The sequence below is a fragment of the Saccostrea cucullata genome, unplaced genomic scaffold, assembly GCF_032062105.1.
Source record: "Saccostrea cucullata isolate Sc308-1 unplaced genomic scaffold, CSIRO_AGI_Scuc_v1 ctg700, whole genome shotgun sequence".
Taxonomy (NCBI): domain Eukaryota; kingdom Metazoa; phylum Mollusca; class Bivalvia; order Ostreida; family Ostreidae; genus Saccostrea; species Saccostrea cuccullata.
This window is the reverse complement of record NW_026918648.1, coordinates 49,849-69,270: the sequence shown is the minus strand read 5'-3', so window position 1 is coordinate 69,270 and position 19,422 is coordinate 49,849. Positions and strand designations below refer to the sequence as shown.

General features: G+C 34.5%; 1 protein-coding gene and 1 pseudogene across 2 annotated transcripts in view; one reads left to right on the top strand and one right to left on the bottom strand.

Annotated features, from left to right (window-relative positions):
* LOC134269094 (uncharacterized) overlaps positions 1-19,422 on the top strand; it is a 131,369-nt gene that overhangs the window by 68,076 nt on the left and 43,871 nt on the right. The gene's annotated exons all lie outside the window — the stretch shown is intronic.
* Positions 9,783-14,664, bottom strand: LOC134269130 (uncharacterized; annotated as a pseudogene).

Below are 19,422 nucleotides of genomic sequence, written 5' to 3'. Positions count from 1 at the left end.
AGAAGTGAAAATACCGATTGTGCTTGTCATGTTGTATTGCGTGTGTAGTTACATTTTTTACTAGCCCGACGGGCTACCTCCTTGCAGAAAACAACTAGCCCGATCCCAAAAATGGTAGCCCCGGGCGTCGGGAGATGCCAATTGCTCACCCCTGTTACATAAGAACAGTTACACGGGCATCTTGAAAAACTTCACAGACTGCTGCAAAGTACAAACAAACTAACTAAATCCCGCGCTTCTGTCAAACAAATTTCCAAGTCTTGTATTAGTTTTGTGTAAAAAGTCGAGAGAAAAAAAATTGTATTCGGATATTTTTGGATGCGCGCGCGAATTTTATTTTTATAATATTATAATTTGGATTTGTTAAAAATAGAGGCGGCGAATCCGACGAACTATATTAGAAATTGGTATGGCCTCAGAAGTCAATTTCATTTTTAATATGGCTATCGAATGGTCAAGATGTCAAATTTTGTTGGTATTTTATTATTTGAATTAGTTATTCTTGTGGTATTTTAGGAGTTAAAAAATGGGAACAACTAAATGAAATTACACGGTAATGTATTTATAATACAATTGTTTAATTGGGTTTTTTTTTCTTCTAAAGAAAATGTGTTCATATTAATTAATTACACTGTACATGTATACGTACAACAATATTAAAGGCAGCGAGTTCAATATATTAATTAAATATTTTTCTCAAAGAAAGAAATATATACGCATTCATACATATATACATATACATGTACTTATTTTAAGCAGAAACAATTATCCGCTCTTGTCTTTACATTTAAAGTTCTGAAACGATGTGTCATTTAATATCTTTTAATACATATAATTTGTTGTTCATTATAATCAAATAAATAGATTACAATTTATATTCATTTGCACCGACGAGCACAGGTTTAGATATTCACGGGGATTGTGTGTGTTGGGGGGGGGGGGGTAAAAAGAAAATGACAAAACAGTCTTTCAATTTTTGTTGTTAACTTTAACGTTAGTTTAAAAAAATGCTTGATATACTATTCTCTTTTAAATATTTTGTTAATTGTGTCCACTCTTCAACTGTGATCAAGGCCATTTACAAAAGCGATTACGGGTTCCGAGTAACCTGTTTTGCGACATGTACATATTGCATTTACGGCTTAATAACACTAGAGAATTTTTTGGGGGGAATACGTCTAGTCGGGTTCTGATTAGATACATGTAAAGAGAGAATAAAAATAGATTAAGACTTCCTAATTAACACCCCTCCCCTCCATGTTTCCCTTCTATAGATAATGCTTACGTTAAATAATTTTTTTAATAACGTTATGTGAATTATTCTGAGTAAAGAACATTCAATGACTTTAAACCTGGTCCCTCAAGAGCATAGAAATTCGTATCCTCTTTTGCACAGGCACTTGCTTCTGTAATAAATTCTACCAATACGAACATATAGGATATTAAATGAAATGATAACTCGACAAAATTTGTTTGTGCACTTTTACTGACATGTAATATACATTTTGCAATAAAAAAGTATCCTTATAATTAATCGTTAGTCGGATAAATTTTATAGACAAATTTTATTATTAAATCAAAGACAAGAAAGGCAATCTGCCTACGGAAATCAAACGCAATTTTATCAATGTTATAAAAAAATCAATATTTGAGTTGTAGTTACCTGAAGTAAGAAATTTAATTTGTGTTTAATTTATTAACCTTTACGTGTAAAAACATTTAAATGCAAGAAAAAAATTGTAATGAATGACAAATATATAAAAATAATATTTATAATGCAGTGATTAAGCTAGCGAATAAAATGTATAAAACATACGCTATGTTATCGGCATTTTATCTCTATACAACTGGATAAATAAATACAAAATTATTTATTGACAATTATTTATTAATTGATTACAACTGTCAGAGTATTGAATATTTCTATCGGTTTGTATGTTACTGGTGCTTACTGAATTTTAATTTAAACAGCTGCTAAACTAGTTGTGAAAGATTGAGATGTCATTAATCTATTACTAATAAAACCGTAATAATGTCCAAGAGATTTGAGTAGAAAATCCAAACTGAGGCCAAAACGTGTGAGAATCGTGTACAAAGCGTGTGAGAAACGTGTACAAAGCATTTCGTGCAGCCTTTCATGTAAACCGTGCAGCCTTTCGTGCAAAGCGTTTCGTGTAAACCATACGTGTAGCGTTTCGTGCAAACCATGTAGTGTTTCGTGTAAACCGTGCAGCGTTTCATGCAAACCATGTAGCATTCATGTACCGTTCCTGCAGCAGTGGCGTAGCGCCCTTTACGCAAAAACGCAAATGAATACACAGATTTTTCACCAAAAATAAAAAATAATAATAATAAAGAAAAAATGTCGTAAATTCAAGAAAATAAGATATATTAAAAGATATTTTTAATTCTTACCTGCTAAATAGATTAAAAGAATATACATGTATTCAACTTCTACCTAAGATTTTTGATACAGTGTACATATAGTTAATTTTTTTTTTTTTTCAGAATTTCGAGGACGAATTTCATAATTGTGTGAATTCAAGCGAAAGCAAATAATACCAAACTAAATGTATGTTATTTACTAGCTAATTCCCCTAATAATCTCTTTAAACCAAAGGTAACTGCGTTGTACTAGTATTTTACATGTTATTTCAAATCAATTGATTTTTAACATGTAACACATGGAGAATAGTCAAGTTTTTGTGTTGATATACCAGTACACAGAATTTCATTTCGCGTTTTAAAAATGATTAAAAAAACATGGTTAATTGAGAAATAATTTTTATTGCAACTACATTGAATTTTTATACGCCTGTCTTAAGACAGGACGTATTATGTTATAGGCTTCATGTCCGTCCGTCCGTCTGTCCATCTGTCCATTCCTGTCCGGCTCATAACTTGAATACTATTAGGCCTAGGATTATGAAACTTTGTCAACTTATACTTCTTGGGTAGACGGTGTGTCGCGCACAAAAAGTAGGTCGCTCTGACCTTTAATAAAGATGCTATAGCCAAATATGGAAAAATCCTGTCCGGCTCATAACTAGAAAACTATTAGACCTAGAGCTTTCAAACTTGGCAAACGTATACATCTAAAGTAGAAGGTGTGTCGCGGCCTATTTTAAGGTCACTGTGACCTTTAATTAAAGTGAATTTTTTTTAAAAAAACTATGTCTTTTAAATTCTAAATTTCATAATCCTAAAAAATGTAAAAATATAGTTGTATCCTTATTAAAAAACGTTAAATTAAGTAAAAACTTATTTTTTCATTATATACTTTACAGCAATCTGTAACAAATGTTTATGCTTTGAGAGGAATTCAGTTTGTCTCATGGGCATAATCATCAAGCACTGGTCAAGAAGAATTTTGATAGCAGAAATTTGCAATGTCAAATTAGAGAGAAATTAATGAGTCTATTGTCAGGAGCTAAGAGCATCTGTAGATCTGATGCAGCTGTTATCTTAATTTATCTCTTGGGAGTTGGGCAAAAAGATGCTTGTGTTAATTAAGAGTTCTTGATGGCTAGTCCAGATAAAGATCTTTCAATTAATGTTCTAGTGTATGATTAAAACTAAATTAGTATTGTATAATATGATTAAAACTAATTATACATGTGTTCATTGAAAAAAAAAAAATTATATTTCAATTTTTATATATTTGCGACAAATTGCAGTCATGTCTCACTAGTATTATTTGTTATAATCAATCCCTACACTGTAAGTCTCTTAGAGATGTATAATAAGAAATGGAAATTAGACAATTAAAATCTGTGTCAATCTGTTAATCTGGAGGCTACCTGATTTTCTTGCATCCTAACCAATGTATGATTATTGAACAATATTTGACGGGCGTATCATGCTGTGGCGGGGCACTTTATTTGTTGGAATTTTTTCCAAGGGTTCCCTGCAGTCCAAAATAAATTCTCTTTCGTCAGTAAATTTCAAAATAGCTTTTTTGTAATATAATTAAAAAGTTGATACAAATAATGAAAAAAAGTTCGAAAAATTAGCCAACTTTACCAAAAATCGAACCTGTTCTTGTAATCGAAAAATTATTGTGAAAATATAAGTTAAAGCATCCTCACAAAGTCAAGGTTTAATTTGTTCGGAGCCCTACACATATTATAAGATTTTCACTGTGGAAAATTTATTGACTTATTTCATAAAAACAAGAAATGCTTTTAGAAAAAGGAAATTTGGGGAGTTGTAAGTATTGTCAAAACTCGGCAAGTTTTTGATAATATTTAGTATAGTAGAACTACAATTGTAAAAATTGAACTATTTTAAGGTAGTTTTCCAATGTATAAAACCCTTAAAATGCATGAGCTTCCCTAAAGGCGGCCCCCAGACCCCTTGCCTTTCTGAATACTGTTAAAAATTCGCTAGCTACGCCACTGTGCAGCGAGCGTGTGGGGTAGTAGCACGTCTCAGGGTCTGTATTATTAGCTCACCTGAGCCAAAGGCTCAAGTGAGCTTTTCTGATCAAAATTTGTCCGTGTCTGTCGTTGTCGTTGTTGTTGTCGTTGTCGGCGTCGTAAACTTTTCACATTTTCATCTTCTTCTCAAGAACCACTGGGCCAATTTCAACCAAACTTGGCACAAAGTATCCTTAGGTGAAGGGGATTCAAGTTTGTTCAAATGAAGGGCCACACCCTCTTCCAAGGGGAGATAATTATGAATTAGTGAAAAATTAATGGCATTTTTAAAAAATCTTCTTCTCAAGAACCATTGAGGCAGGAAAGATGAAACTCATGTGATATTATCCTCAGGTAGTGTAGATTCAAGTTTCTTCAAATCATGGCCCCCGGTGGTAGGGTGGGGCCAAAATGGCTGATCAAAGTTTGACATAGGAATACATAGGAAAAATCTTTAAAAATCTTCTTCTCAAGAACCACTGGGCCAGGAAAGATGAAACTCATGTGGAATCATCTTTATGTAATGAAGATTCAAGTTTGTTCAAATCATGACCCCTGGGGGTAGGGTGGGGCTACAATGGCCGATCAAAGTTTTACATATGAATATATAGGAAAATTCTTTAAAAATCTTCTTCTCAAGAACCACTGGGCCAGGAAAGATGAAACTCATGTGGAATCATCGTCAGGTAGTGTAGATTCAAATTTGTTCAAATCATGACCCCCGGGGCTAGGGTGGGGCCAAAATGGCTGATCAAAGTTTTACATAGGAGTATGTAGGGAAATCTTTTAAAATTGTCTTCTCAAGTACTTCAAAGCCATGATTAATGATATTTATATGGAATCATCCTCATGTAGTGTTGATTCAAGTTTGTTCAAATCATATAACCCCCATGGATTGGGTGTGGTCACAATCGAGGATCCAAGTTTTACATTAAAATATATTTTTAAAAAATCTCCTTCTCAAGAACAGCAAAGCCATGATTAGTGATAGTAGTATTTATATGGAAGCATTTTCGGGTAGTGTAGAAAAATAAAGCCAATTAAAGGGAAAAATACCAAGAACTGAAAAGCTTTGTTTAGTCATATTGATATGTATTGAAGATTTAAATTATTCAAATCATGGCCCTTATATATAGGAAGAAAATGTTTTTGAAAAATCTTTTTATCAAGAAAAGCAAAGCTATATGCTGTATTAATATGAAGGCATTTGCAAGTAGTATTAAAATTCACCCCCCCCCCACCTCCCCCTTCAGTAAACTTTTCAGTTATGATCTGATTTGTACTTTTTCCTAGCCGATTTGCTCACGACAGGTGAGCGATGTGGCCCCTGGGCCTCTTGTTGTGTTCTTCAGATATGTGTTATATAGTAACAATTAAAAAATTTAATTCTAAATGCAAGGAATTTGTTGATTTTTCCAATATTTTATTTCTGCGGTTTTTGATAATGACTCGTATATACGAGGGTTGTCCCGTAAAATCGTGGACAAAGCGTTTTTCTCGAAAAGTAATGGGCGCACTAAGCTGAAAATTTCAGTAAATGTTTATTTATCACATTTAAGTGCATGATAATTTTTTTGATAAAATATACGCAAAAATAAAGATTTTATTATGCTTGAATGTGCACGAGGTATTGTCCTACGGCGCACGGTCAAAAAACCAAGGTTTTATTAAAGAATACACAAGTTTGAATTCAAAATAAAAGTTTTAAATACATAAGATTTGGATTAAAATTATCCTAATTCAATTCCACAATCAATTTTGTAGTCTTTGTAAAAATTTTAAGGCATTTGCTTAATTTTTGGCAGTTTCTCGAGCATTCGATATGGGTAAAGTGGTAAACACAACACACGAAAAATGGCGACGTTTTATGACGTTACGGCGCACCGGAGAACAGTTCAGTTTTATTTCGATGTTTTAATGACACATTTAGAGACTTGAAATGACCATAGAAGAAAAAAAAAATTAAAATATCACCATATCTTAAGTATACAAGTGAAATAGGAGTTTTCTTAGCGAAGATTTTTTATGATCGAATCCCTGGGGAGTACAAAACATACGGACAAACTCCTAATGTAATAGCAAAAGATGCTGTCACAGTAGACCGCCGATATGAGATTTTCTATTAGTTGAATGATGGTTAGAATATTGTCCGTAACTTACTAATAAATCTTCAGAAGATCGCATGAGGGTGCCAACTGGTTCTTCGACTGTTTATGGAGACTAAAGAATAGGGGTGGGACGATATACCGATACACCGATACATACCGATATTTTCCTCCAAGATACGGTTTACGATACAAGCATTCAAATATCGGTACGAAACGATACACGAACGACCCATCCAAAAATTGAAAATGAAAGTAACTCAATGGCGGCTTGTACGAAGTGAAGAGATTATTTTGATATTGAAGACACACTTTAGAACTAATAAGTCATTGATTAGGGGTAAAACGTTTTCACTTTTAAGCAGGCTCGGGAGATTGGACAAGAAAAGTTCAGTATGAAATGCGTTCAGACTTCTATACACAGAAAATATCGTTTCCAGAACATTTGATATTATAAATTGTTAATCTATCTCGTACTTTTTTTGTAATCTCAACTTGGCGACACACTTTCAGCAATGATTTAATAATGTAAATATGATCGATGTTTTTAAATGAATTTTTAGTCCGTGTTCTCTGATGAAATACACAACTATTTGTAAACAAATTCTGAATAGTAATAATAGTATGTTCATGTATCATTGTTTTGTACAGTTTTAGTCAATGAAATTGATGAACTTCAAGTATTAATTTCATAGCAAAGTTAACATGATTCGATGTAGAATAATTTGTTAATTTAATGTCTAGACAAAAAAAATAAAATACTTATTATTTGGAATAGTTTTATAATTTATCATAATATCGAGATACGTATCGTATCGTGCCAATATATTGAGATACGTATCGTATCGCAAGATGTGTGTATCGTCCCACCCCTACTAAAGAATGTGTATCAATGAAATTCCTAAATTTAAGTCGCACTCATCCAACTTCATTTTTAGCAAAGATAAAACGTGACGCTGTTTTAGACACTTTGACGTTATAATCCATGCGCCGTAAGGTGATACAATACATGGCATAAAATCTCATAATTTGTTTATTTATGCAAATATTTATCTGAAATTTGCTGTGTACATTACTAAAATATGTACTAAATAATAGTGAAAATTTCAGAACGCAGTGATGTTTATTTTTCACACAAGACAACTTGTCCACGATTTTACGGGACAACCCTCGTAATATCAAAGTGTAAGTACAATGAAAAGAAGGAATTGAACAAAATTGAAAACTGGCAAAAATTTCAAACCACATAAGGCTGTTTAAAATTAATTCTATGTTTAACGTCACCCGCGCGCGTAGGTTTCGGAGAAAATCGTCTTTGAAAAAAACAAACAATGTCGGAATTCCGTTTATCCGTTTCACTGTTTGGTTCTAATTTAGCGACTCAAATATTGCGTCCCGTAGTGAAGAAAATGTGCTTTTTCTACCGCAGTAGATGATGTTGGTGTTTTATTAAAAGAAAAGCAGTGAATTAAACAGTTTTGGGTCATAAATGTAAGTAAAAAATAGATGTTTAAATGATTGAAGTTAATGGCAAAGTCTAGTTTGTTGATTTTTTGTCAAGCTTTAACATCACAAGTACAAAAAGACTGTGACAATGACAGACTCTCTTTCGTATCTTTGAATTATGTTGGCTGAACTTTTCATGGTATTTTGTAGAGAATCGCAAGACTTTTTACTGAGTGCAAAGTGTGTGAAAATTTTATATACAGTGAGATCATCATTTAAATTTTATTAAATAGTTTCATTTTGAACATTTCTGTAAAAATTTAAAGGAACAGTAATGAGTAAGACAATGGATTTCTTCATAATTCATGTACCTACAAATAGCTACATTTTTGGAAAAGATAATAGTATTCTTTTTCATTTGAGCAGTGTGAAGCTTACAGAAAATAAGGCCTTTCAATTGAAGGAGAGCAAGGAAAGTGGTTTGGATATTCCAAGAAGAACCTTGTCCTGTGTGTGGAATTGGTCTATATTGTTTGGTCACAAAAGGACTCAAACCAATTAACATTCTAAGGAAAAACTCTGCTAGGGAAATATAAACTTAGGTGTCACATCCAATACTCTTATTACTCAGTTGTAGTGTCTTACAATGAACTGAATAGGTTTATTTGAATAAATTTACAATTGTTTGAAATTTTTGTTTGTTTATTTTTTTCCTCCCTCCCTCGTAGGTTTTGAACTTTGGAGGTGACGTTAAACGTAGAATTAATTTTGAACAGCCTAAATTCAGGTGTGAGAGATCCGCTTCAAGAGTGCATAGGCTCAAATATCTTGGTACTGTTTTTTTTATAAACTTCAAGTAAACTCTACTATATAACTTGCACAAGTATTGAAAAAAAAATGTCAAGCAATGACATTGAAAGAAGTTCGTATTGTACATGTATTGTTTTTCAAATGAGTTTAAGCAAAAACCATGACGTTTCCAGTCAATGACAAAGACATGTATTTTGTGAACTCATGGTATTGAGAAAGGTAGATTTACTAACCGTTTTTATCCAACTTGCATGTGTTATCCAGTATTATATTAGATATAACAAAACATGTAAACATGGTAAATGACCAAAAGCGGGTAAAAGAAATTCCTATAACCCAAATTCACACTTCGTCTAAAACCTGCACGCTTCCCATACAAACAGCTGATAATCAATGTTGATCAAAAGTTTGGGTCATGCAAAATTCCACTTACTGTCCAAACGTTTTGGTGATTTCATGAAGAGTTTAAATTTCACCGGCTATAACCATTCATTCGGGTGTATATACAAATAATGAACAGGGTATCCTCTAGTCGATGGGAAGATAATACAATATATGTCTTATCTTAGGGGGAAATATTTTGCCAGAAAGCATATATGTTTATTGAAGAAAAAAGAAATTTCTGAGTGTATGGCATTTTGACACATAATGATGAATTAGCATATGGACAAGCCATGTTTTTATATCATTTTTTCTCACCTAAAAATCTTATTCTTATAAGTTTGTAAATGTATTATTTAATAATTAAATATTAAGTAGAAATTGAATCAATTGACATGTTAAGTTTGGGCAGAGATAACCATGATTTCTTTGTTATGTAATGAAATGCAATGATACATAAGACATGTAGGTGATAATAAACAGTTGAATGAAATCATGGTTAACACTCCAAAGGCCCAAACTGAGTAGAGTGTAGGGAAAAAAGAGAGAAAAAAAAAAACTAATAAAAATAAAAATGAATAAATAAATAAAACCTTTCACACAACATGCACTGTGACCTATTCTAACAATTTAAACAAATAACAACAAGTCTAGTGGTGGTAGTAACAACTACAAACTGTGAAATTGCACATAAGTGTATGTTTCTAACATGTTTAAGCTTCTGTAGAAAGGTTGGATAAGATAATATATGCCACTGAGACCCCACTAAGTAGGTAAAGGCTAGCTGTTGGGTCTGAGAGGATGGAAAGAGTCTAATGATAAGCTTTAACATACAACTCGGGCAAAAAAAGGGAACTTTGGGATATGGGGCAAGGGTACTTGCAGGTGTCTTTGAGAGTATTGAATGGTTTTGGACCGGAGAACTGTAATAACTGCCCCATTAGGGGTGAAGGTAATATTAGACCTTGATAAGTGTTTGTTAGGGTCAAATTTGTCCCAAGTCGGAGCAAGGAGGTTAGATTTCCTAAAAAAGGAGAAAAATGCTACTAAACAGGCTGATCAGAAGATGAGATCCTCTGGGCTTTGCAGTTCTGAAACATTCTTTTTAAAATGTCAGGGGTGATGGGCAGCTTAGGATTAGATTTTGCACCTAGGAGGCGTTTAACCCCTTTAAGAAGATTAGTAATTTGCAAAGATTCTAAAGGATTTGGGTGACCTGCTTCTAGGTGCAACAAGCGTACGACTGACAAGTAATTGCGAATCGAAAAATAAGATAATCGAAAAGACAGATAGGCTATGTATCTGCACAAATTATCAGGCGATATTCGTACCAGGGCAATGCCCAGGGAATTACAAAACAACAAGTATGACTGAAGGTATGACCAGTGTGTCCTTTTGGTGGAATCAGCCAGAATGTTGCATCTAAGCAACCACACTCTTGCATCTAGGGAAGTGGTTGAAAGCTGGTGTGTGCCTGTCAGAAAGACAAGAAAAGATGGGCTTAGAAATATGTGAGTACCAGTTACTCACATCCACGTATCCTGTGAGAGGATGTGCAACGGAGTCTAAGAAGGTGATAAAATTATGCTTCTCATGGAGGGGGGAAATAAAATCTGCCTTGCAATTAAGCTTACCAGGTATATGTTTGGCCGTAAACCTGAAATTGTAAGTGGCTGAGAGCCAAAACAAACTGCGTAAACATTGCATGAGAGCAGAATTTTTTGACATGCATATATTGATACTGGCCACTGTGGCCGAGTTGTCAGAAAATATTGTGACCCTATGGTGGGCCCAGAGTGGGTTCCAGCCATGAGCCACGATAACAACAGCCTGAATTTCTTTTTCATTGATATTCATATTGGCTGCAGAAGGGAAATCTAATTCGCAATTGCAATAGAACCAGTGTGCAGGCGTCAGTGTAAACTGATGATATGAGCTTAGTATGGAGAAGTAGGGACTTCCCATTGAAAGTTTCAAGGAATTGGCTCCACCAGGAAATATCCTGGAATATCCCACCTGACAAGCGAATCTTGTGAGATTTGTGCATGAGGCCGGTAAAGGCATTGATAATGTGGCGCAGGAACACTCTTCCACCGTATACCACTGATGCGGCCCAATTTAGTTTCCCAGCTAGGGATTGCTATTGGTGCTTTGAAGCACGTTTGCCCTCTCTAAAGAGATTAAGCTCATTTCAAAGCTCCGATAACTTGTACGTGGGCAGCCTGAGTTTCATATGTACACTACTAATTTCTATGCCTAGAAAAACTAATACTTGAGAGGGGTCAACTACTTTTTTCCAGTTTATATAAAAACCTAGTTTCGTAAGGAAATGTATTAATGTCAGTGTTTTCAATAAGATTTTCAAAAGAAGGAAAAATAGATGGAATAGCAGGAAACCAGTCTTGGCGAGGGGCCTGGGGGCCGCGGGGCCACCTTAGGCCCCCAGCGGGTCCAGGGCAGAGCCCTTGTAGGGGGCCCAGGGTGGCGAAGCCCCCCGGCCGAAAACAAAATTCAGCATTTTTGGCTCATTTTTCTTACCTCTCAGACCATTAGAAAAGTACTATTTTTTCACATTCCTGTCACTATCAATTATCAAATTTTACCTAAAAAAAGCCAATTAGAAAACAATTTTTGCCTTTTCACAGATTTGTTTAATAGATTTTTGACAGACTGAGTTGTTTTTTTTCTTCTGAAAACTACCGTAAATCTGGAAATTTCTACATCGATTTTATTTTGCGAATTCGGGTCAAAATGGTGTTGATTAATTTTTACGTTTCAAAATTTTGAATTACCACTGCTTTGTTTACATTTTCTTATTGGTAATTTATTTTTAAGAAAAGTATTTTTGCAAATGCAATGAACTCGCAAATTTGCTAAAAATTTATCTACAGCAAAAATTTCCAGATTTACGGTATGTGTCTATAAAAACATATAGACAACTTACGTATGAAATTACAGTACAGACAATTGTATGGGTAAAATATTATACTGAAAATTCTACATATTTATTCCCTTTCACATAAATTGGTCAGGACTTTTATTCTTATTTAAAAAAAAACTATTTGATTGAAAATTTAAGGAAAATTTTTTAAACACTTGGTGATGTACAGTACCCCCTACAATTTGAAATATTCTGCAAACTTAAACTTTTCATAACATAATCTTTAAACTGATTTATTTTTTTGTTGTTGACATTTTGTACAGACTGCCAGAACAAAATAATTAAGAAAATGGAATTTGATACAAAATACTAGTACATTAAAACCTTCCCATATGTGAAAAACGATACTGGCCCTGTATTTCAAGAGATCTTACACGAATAAATAAGAATAAAATTTTGCATTGCATTCTGCTCTGAGTCACGTCTTAGCTTAACATTTGACATTTTCATTTTTGAGGAAATTCTGTAAGAATTCATACATTTTTAGTAGGTCTTAAAATTATATTGGCCAAGATGTAGATATTTGCTGTTGTTTCACTGGGGAACCCCTCACTTAACACTGATGCTGTCGCACAATCAATTTTGAATCAAAAATTATAAAACACAAACAAATCTTTTTGGAAGGGGCCATGCTTTATGCCTCTTAATGTAAGTGATCTCAAACGCATGTGACATGTTACAGCAGCAGCACGTTTCCCCACAACTTCGCTCAAATATTTGTTGTCTGTAACGCCATTACTTGACACTATCGATCTAATCAAACTTCCTTGAAAAAAGAGTGCACTCAAGGGAAGCTACTCTAGATCATGGAAATAGTTGCAATAAAATCTATGGATTTCACGTATCAGCCCAGGCAAAATCCTTATGACGGAAATTTCATAGCCTGCAAAATTTCTGGTACAGGCGGTTAATTTTGCCGGTTGCCGGCTCTTTTTGAAAACACTGAATGTTGACAGAGCTTGTGTGCAGTCTTGTTTAGACTTCTCACAAATGAAGAAATCATCTAAGTAAGCTACAATAATGTAACCCCTACAGGCCATCATTCTGCAAACTGCTTGGGAAAGTTTATGAAAAATACCAGGGGATTCTTTGGATCCAAATGGGAGTTTAGTGTCATAGAAATAAGAAAATTTAGCTGCAAAGGGCCATTTAAAGCCTGTAACTTTTTGACTTTCTGCACTAATAGGAACTGAGCGGTAAGCGGATTTTAAATCTACTGTGGTAACAACCCTGTTTGACCAGTTTAGTTGCATCATCTAACAACTGGTATTTGAATTTATAATCATTGGAAACATAATCATTGACTGCACCACCTTTAGGGCGGCTACATGCAGTCATGTATTATGTGAACGTCCCCGTCCGATTTAGGAATAATGCCCATAGGGCTAACTAATAGGGGAGGGTTTGGTGCATTTCAACTGACTGGGGGGACAGGGAGGGGTCTATGATATGAAAGTCATTTTTGATACCTTGAAGAATGAAAGATTTATCTGGATCATATTTGAGTTCTTCTTCCCAAGCAGACAGGATGTAATGAGACCTAAAGGTTTTAGCCGTTTTTTGACACAGTATGATCAGTGGAAGAGTGTTTCTCAGCACAGCCCGGAATTGCACACACGTGAAAATCTACATTGTTTAGAGAAACAACCTTTCCTAGTGTTATACCGCTTGCAATTTTCTGAACCCTGGGGTGTATGGGAAGCCCTAGGGGGAAATTGACCACTTGGTATAGGTCTTGCAGACTTTGTGGGATGTGGCTGGGCAGATTGAATCCTTGGTTTTAAATAAACCGTTTGGATATGGGGGATGTCTGTGCCCCACCTAAATTTGTGCAGGTTCTGAAGCCTTCTGTATTCTCTGTCATAGAAAAAAAAACAGACTTAATTTCATATGACGCCAGAAGTTGGTACACCCTGGTGGTATACGATAAGTAATTTAGCATATTTTTTGGCAATAAGGCATTTTCCTGCAATAATTTTTGCAGGATTTCTAAGTTGGCTACTGACCATTGGGACAGAGAAATGTTTTGAGGGCCCTGACTTAAAAACTAACTGCCCATCTTCATTGTTGGACAAAACTCTTTCAGATTAAATGTGAGGCAGCTGCCAGATTAACAAAATCTACAATATCATGATATTGACTTGATGTAGGAGCAGAAAGGGAACATACCTGGTTGGTCCAGTGTTGGAGCAGTGTTGATTGTGGGCTGGCTGGATATCTCTGAGAAGAATTTATCACCTGATTGTCCTTGCGTTTGATCTGTCGTCAACGGTGTCCCAGGCGATGGGTCAGAGTGAACTTCCACTGGAGCGTCAGTTGCTGTTGCACTTGAATCTTGGTTAATGGTTTGAGTAGCTGCTGGGCCTAGAAGAAACGTTTGCCTTATCGAATACAGGAAAAGGCGTTCTTGTCCCACAGGAATAGTGGAGAGCAGATCGTTTTCGGCGAGCAGAGAGAGCGCCTCCATGCTGTCATACGCCAGCTCAATAAGAATACTTGCCATGCGGGGTGAAAGTTTCTTTCGGTCGGCCCACTTGGTCATTGCGTCTTCACCGACCGTCATTTCTATTTCGTTGTCGGATAACATGATGATTAACAATAAACAAACAATAACAATGTACAATCACATACATAGAAAATGCAAGCTAGTATTTACTGGGAATGCTGGTTGTGCACAAGGCAAACCGGGACAGGAGCGAAATCCTGAGGATAACAAAAAATACAACCATTACAGAATGCGGAGCAGTCCATTGTCACCAGAAATAGCGCATCGATGAAAACGTGAGTAGCATCCTGAATGATTGCAAAAGGTCTCTCAACTTCCCCATCGCACATGACATACCAAGTTGGACAGGGGTTCAAAAATTTTTTTGTCATGGTCAAGTCCAGGACTTGAGGAGTAAATTTTAGGCAAGTCCGAGGAAGAAATTTCAGAGTCCATATATACCTATACATAATTAAATTTATGTAACTTATAATTTATTTTCATTTGTTGCATTGAATAAATAAAGACTATGTATTGATACATGTTTTATTTTTCCTCCATAAACTGTCATATAGTCATACATGAGTGTTTCAACACAATACCAGGCTGATAGATTACTTGTACATTACAATAACTTTTACAAATACTCACTACTGAATAAACCATCTGTTACAATAAGTAGAAATTAGAATGTGCTGTAAGTCACAGCTAAAACCGAAATTTAACAAACTCATTGCCGTTTGTCATATAGGAGGAAACATGAGGAATTGCGTAAAAGCAAGAGTCTAACCGCAACGGAAAATAAAAAGACGGATTGTATTTTCGAAACGTTCGTAATGTTTTATGGGTATTTTAACGCCCACAAACCCACATTTTTACTTAATACATTTGAGAATTTGCTTTATTTTTAGCTTTACGATCATTTTTTTTAACTTATAAAAAAAGATAAACAAGAAACATAGCCAAGTCCCAGGACTTTGGCGAATTCTAAATGCCGAGTCCGGATCCTGAATTTGTTAGTCCGGGACGTCGGGCTTGAGGATTTTTGAACCCCTGGTTGGAATGCCAAAGAACGAGTGAACGTAAAGTCTCTGGGCCATGTTGAAAGTAATCAGCACTAAACAGGAAGCACGTGAATTTCGTCACATGTAAAATTAGAGCAAAGCGGAAATTAGAAGAAAAAAATTTCATGACCTTTCCCCTTTGCCAGTTCTCAGAAAATTGATGCTTTCTTGGAAAGTTGAAGATAGTTATTCTGAAATTACGCCTTCTGATTGGCTAATTAATTTGTTTTTATTTAAAAATAAGTAATTCAGGGCTCTGATTGGTTTAAAAGGTCCCTGTCGCTAGGGGGCACCTGGTACTTGACCACTGGCATTATTCCCTAGAGGGTCCCCCTCTATTGTCTTAATTTACGTAACTAGATGAATGCCCCCTAGGGGGTACCCCTCAACTGCTATCAGCCTCGGACAAATTGACCGTTATTCATAACCAAAATGGCATCAATATAAACAATAAAAATAAGCACAAATTGAGACGTACAAACACATGAAGTTATGAATAGATATATAGTCATGGACATTAACACTACAGAAACATATAACATGATAAAATGACTGTTACATGAGGGCAAAGTGCCTTAGACACACAAAGCATGAAAAGTATGTTAAACTAGAGCCGAGCTCGTTGCAAAGCAATGAGTAGGTCTTCCGTTGGAGCTGTGGACAGGAAGTACAGACCTTGGGTCAAGGTTACTGCACTTTCTTATGTCAACAACCTTTCTTTGAATTTTAATTACAAAGTTATGCTTAAACATTTTTTTCTTTGTCAGTGACCTTGATTTGCCAGAAAGACATTTGATCAGAGTCATGACAAAACCTCCAATCATAAGAAATCTGTTTCAAGTAAAAGCCTCCAATGATTTTCATTTACTACTTCATGGCGTAGTAAAGAAAATATTTCTTCTGTCGGTGACCTTGATCTTAACAGAATAACCTTGGCTCTGTGTCAAGACAAACACCTTTTAGTGATTAGAAGTTCATAACCCTGACAGGAATTTTACAACTTTTCTGTCATTGGCCGATGAAGATGTTTGAAATTTGCATTATCTCGTTCCATTTTGTCACAGGTCAGAAAAACAACATTGAGGTATTTTTAAACATCACCGGATATTAATGTTCAAACAACATGGAGTTTCTATTTAAAAAAGATAGACAGGGTTGAAAGTCCCTTCCATAATACGTATTTTAGGTAATAGCTAGCTTTACTTTCAATAAAATTAAACTCAAAAGTCCACAAATAAAATATCTTTCCTCATTTATTTCAAAGTTTGGGTAAAAGGGGGGTGAGGAGCATGGGGATGTCTTGATGTATCCATTATACATTCGAGGTTATTATTCTGTTAGACAGGAAGACCCGAAGAGTTGTGATTTGCTGATCATGATCTAAAACACGCTGACAAACCGAAACCATCATGGTTTTATACACGTTATTCAATCAATTTATTCATAATTATTTCCCTTGAAGGAGGAATGCATGGATAAATGATTAAAGAAAATTCCCGATGTACAATAGCATCCGTGCATGTACTTCATTTTAGTACTACTGTCTACATAATGATATTGTGCTTGAAGTTGAATAAAATCATCAAATAAATTAAATTTAAATAGGAAAGGGAGATTATGTGTAATAGAATAAAAATTAGACAATACTTGATACAGGGACTCGCTGGTAAAAACATGAATGTACTTGAATAAAATGCCTCTCACTCGCTTTCTCTCGTACGCGTATTTTTAAACCAAGGAAAGTAATTTGTGCTAGATATAAGTTCATCATTTTAAAGAAAATACTGAGTTATATACAGTAAACGATACAAATGGTTTGACTTTGGTTCCGGTTATGATTTTAACAGTTTAATTTAGGTTGTAAAAACGTGTAATTACATGATAAGTCTGTAATATTCAGATAAGATTGTTACCCCGGTATATAAGTTCTTAGATTTTCGATTCTGGACATACGATGCGGGTTTATTACTACTCGAATGTACATTGTATAACCTGCTACTGATATTTAATCGCGGAACAAAATTACAATGTTAGCACACTATACTAATCATTTATACGGGTTTTGAATAAATTGTAAAACAAATTAAGTTCATTGCTTTAAAATCATTATTTCTTGAACTTTACTATAAAACCTGTAATATAAATAGACAGTGTGCAGCACAGAAGTCACTTACGAAGTTTACATGTGCCGATGTTACTTATTGATGTTTAATCCATTTCATTCAGTATAATTCAATCCTTACGATTCGGAAGATTCCTTTTAAAAGTTTAAAATTGGTATAGCCATGGTTAATATATGTGATAAAAAAAATGTGTTTCGGAAAACTTGTGTTGAAAACGGATTTATTTGTGTGTGAAAAGAGCAAAGCTTGTGCATTTTAATAAATATTGTTTGAGGTAAAGTAACTGAAGATCGCCAGTCCTTATTGCGCTATGAATCGTCAAATTTGGAGCTAACGAATATTTAAAAATTGAAGACTGATTAATGTACATGTAAAATAAATGCCCCAGCGTTTTATACTAAAGTCAAACCTAAAACATTTTAAGATATTTTTGGAAGATTTAATTTACTTAGAGAAAATAATATTTGTTTACTGTTGTAGAATGGTTTGAATATACCAATTATTTTGCCTATGACTGCGGGGTCAATGGTTCACCGCGGTGTGTCGCTTTAGAATTTCTCGGCCGCGTGTAATCGAAAGATAGATTATGTAATGAATCTGGGTTCCAGGTGAATATGAGAATCGCACAGTAAATAATTGTGTATTATTTGACTCTTAAAAGTTTTTTTTATGAAATCTGGGCGTATATTGTTTCCGTTCAAATTGTTTGTGTTTATATTCAAACGAATAAAAGATACTCGTACTTTTTTTTCTATAACTCTTTCTCTTGGAGTTGGAAAGATCTTTATTAATAAAAGGAAAATGATACCATCGAATACTTCGAACAGGAAACAAAGAACACGTTTAAAACCTAATTTAAAAAAGAGATATGATACAGCGTTGTAAAATATTTATTACTTACGGCAAATTTATTTAAATTATTCTTCAATATCAAAATGAGAACGGAGCCTTGTTTACGGTGAACACGGATCTAGCTTTCTTTACTACCATACGTAAGACTCGAACAAAATAATATTTTCATGGGGCAGAGATAGTATAAAAAGGAACAATTTTATCAAGAATTAATTTACCTATTCTGTGGTTGTTTATTTTTTGTGTATGACTGTAGGTCGCTGGATCACACGCCGATTCATTCCCGGTCACCGACTTTGCCCCGCCGCTATCGAGGAAGGCGCGTTATATAATTGTAAACAAACAAGGTGAATGTTAAAGCCGTGCACTTAATGGCTGTGAATAGCATATGTGCTTTTTAGTTATGTTTTATTTTCTCACTATATTGTTTGTTTTTATGTGATAAGAGGAAAAGATTATATTTTCTTCCCTTTTTAGTGGACTTGGTTTATACGATTTAAAAAAAAATGAAATTAAAGGGAAAGTTGTCAGTGAATAAACATGATAATTTGAAAGAAAAAAAGCACAAACACTTCAAGAACTTTATTCTGAAGAATATTACAATCCAATGTAGCCATGTTTATTATTCATAATAAGCTTGCTTTGGTTACACGCATGAGGAGCTCTCGTTTACGTGCTGAGTGAAAAGAATTACCTGTGCATACTAGTATATAGGTCATGCACCAGCTCATTTAAAACAAGACTCGAACACAATAACAATTTCATGAGATCAGTAAGATGTTAAAGCACAACTTTAT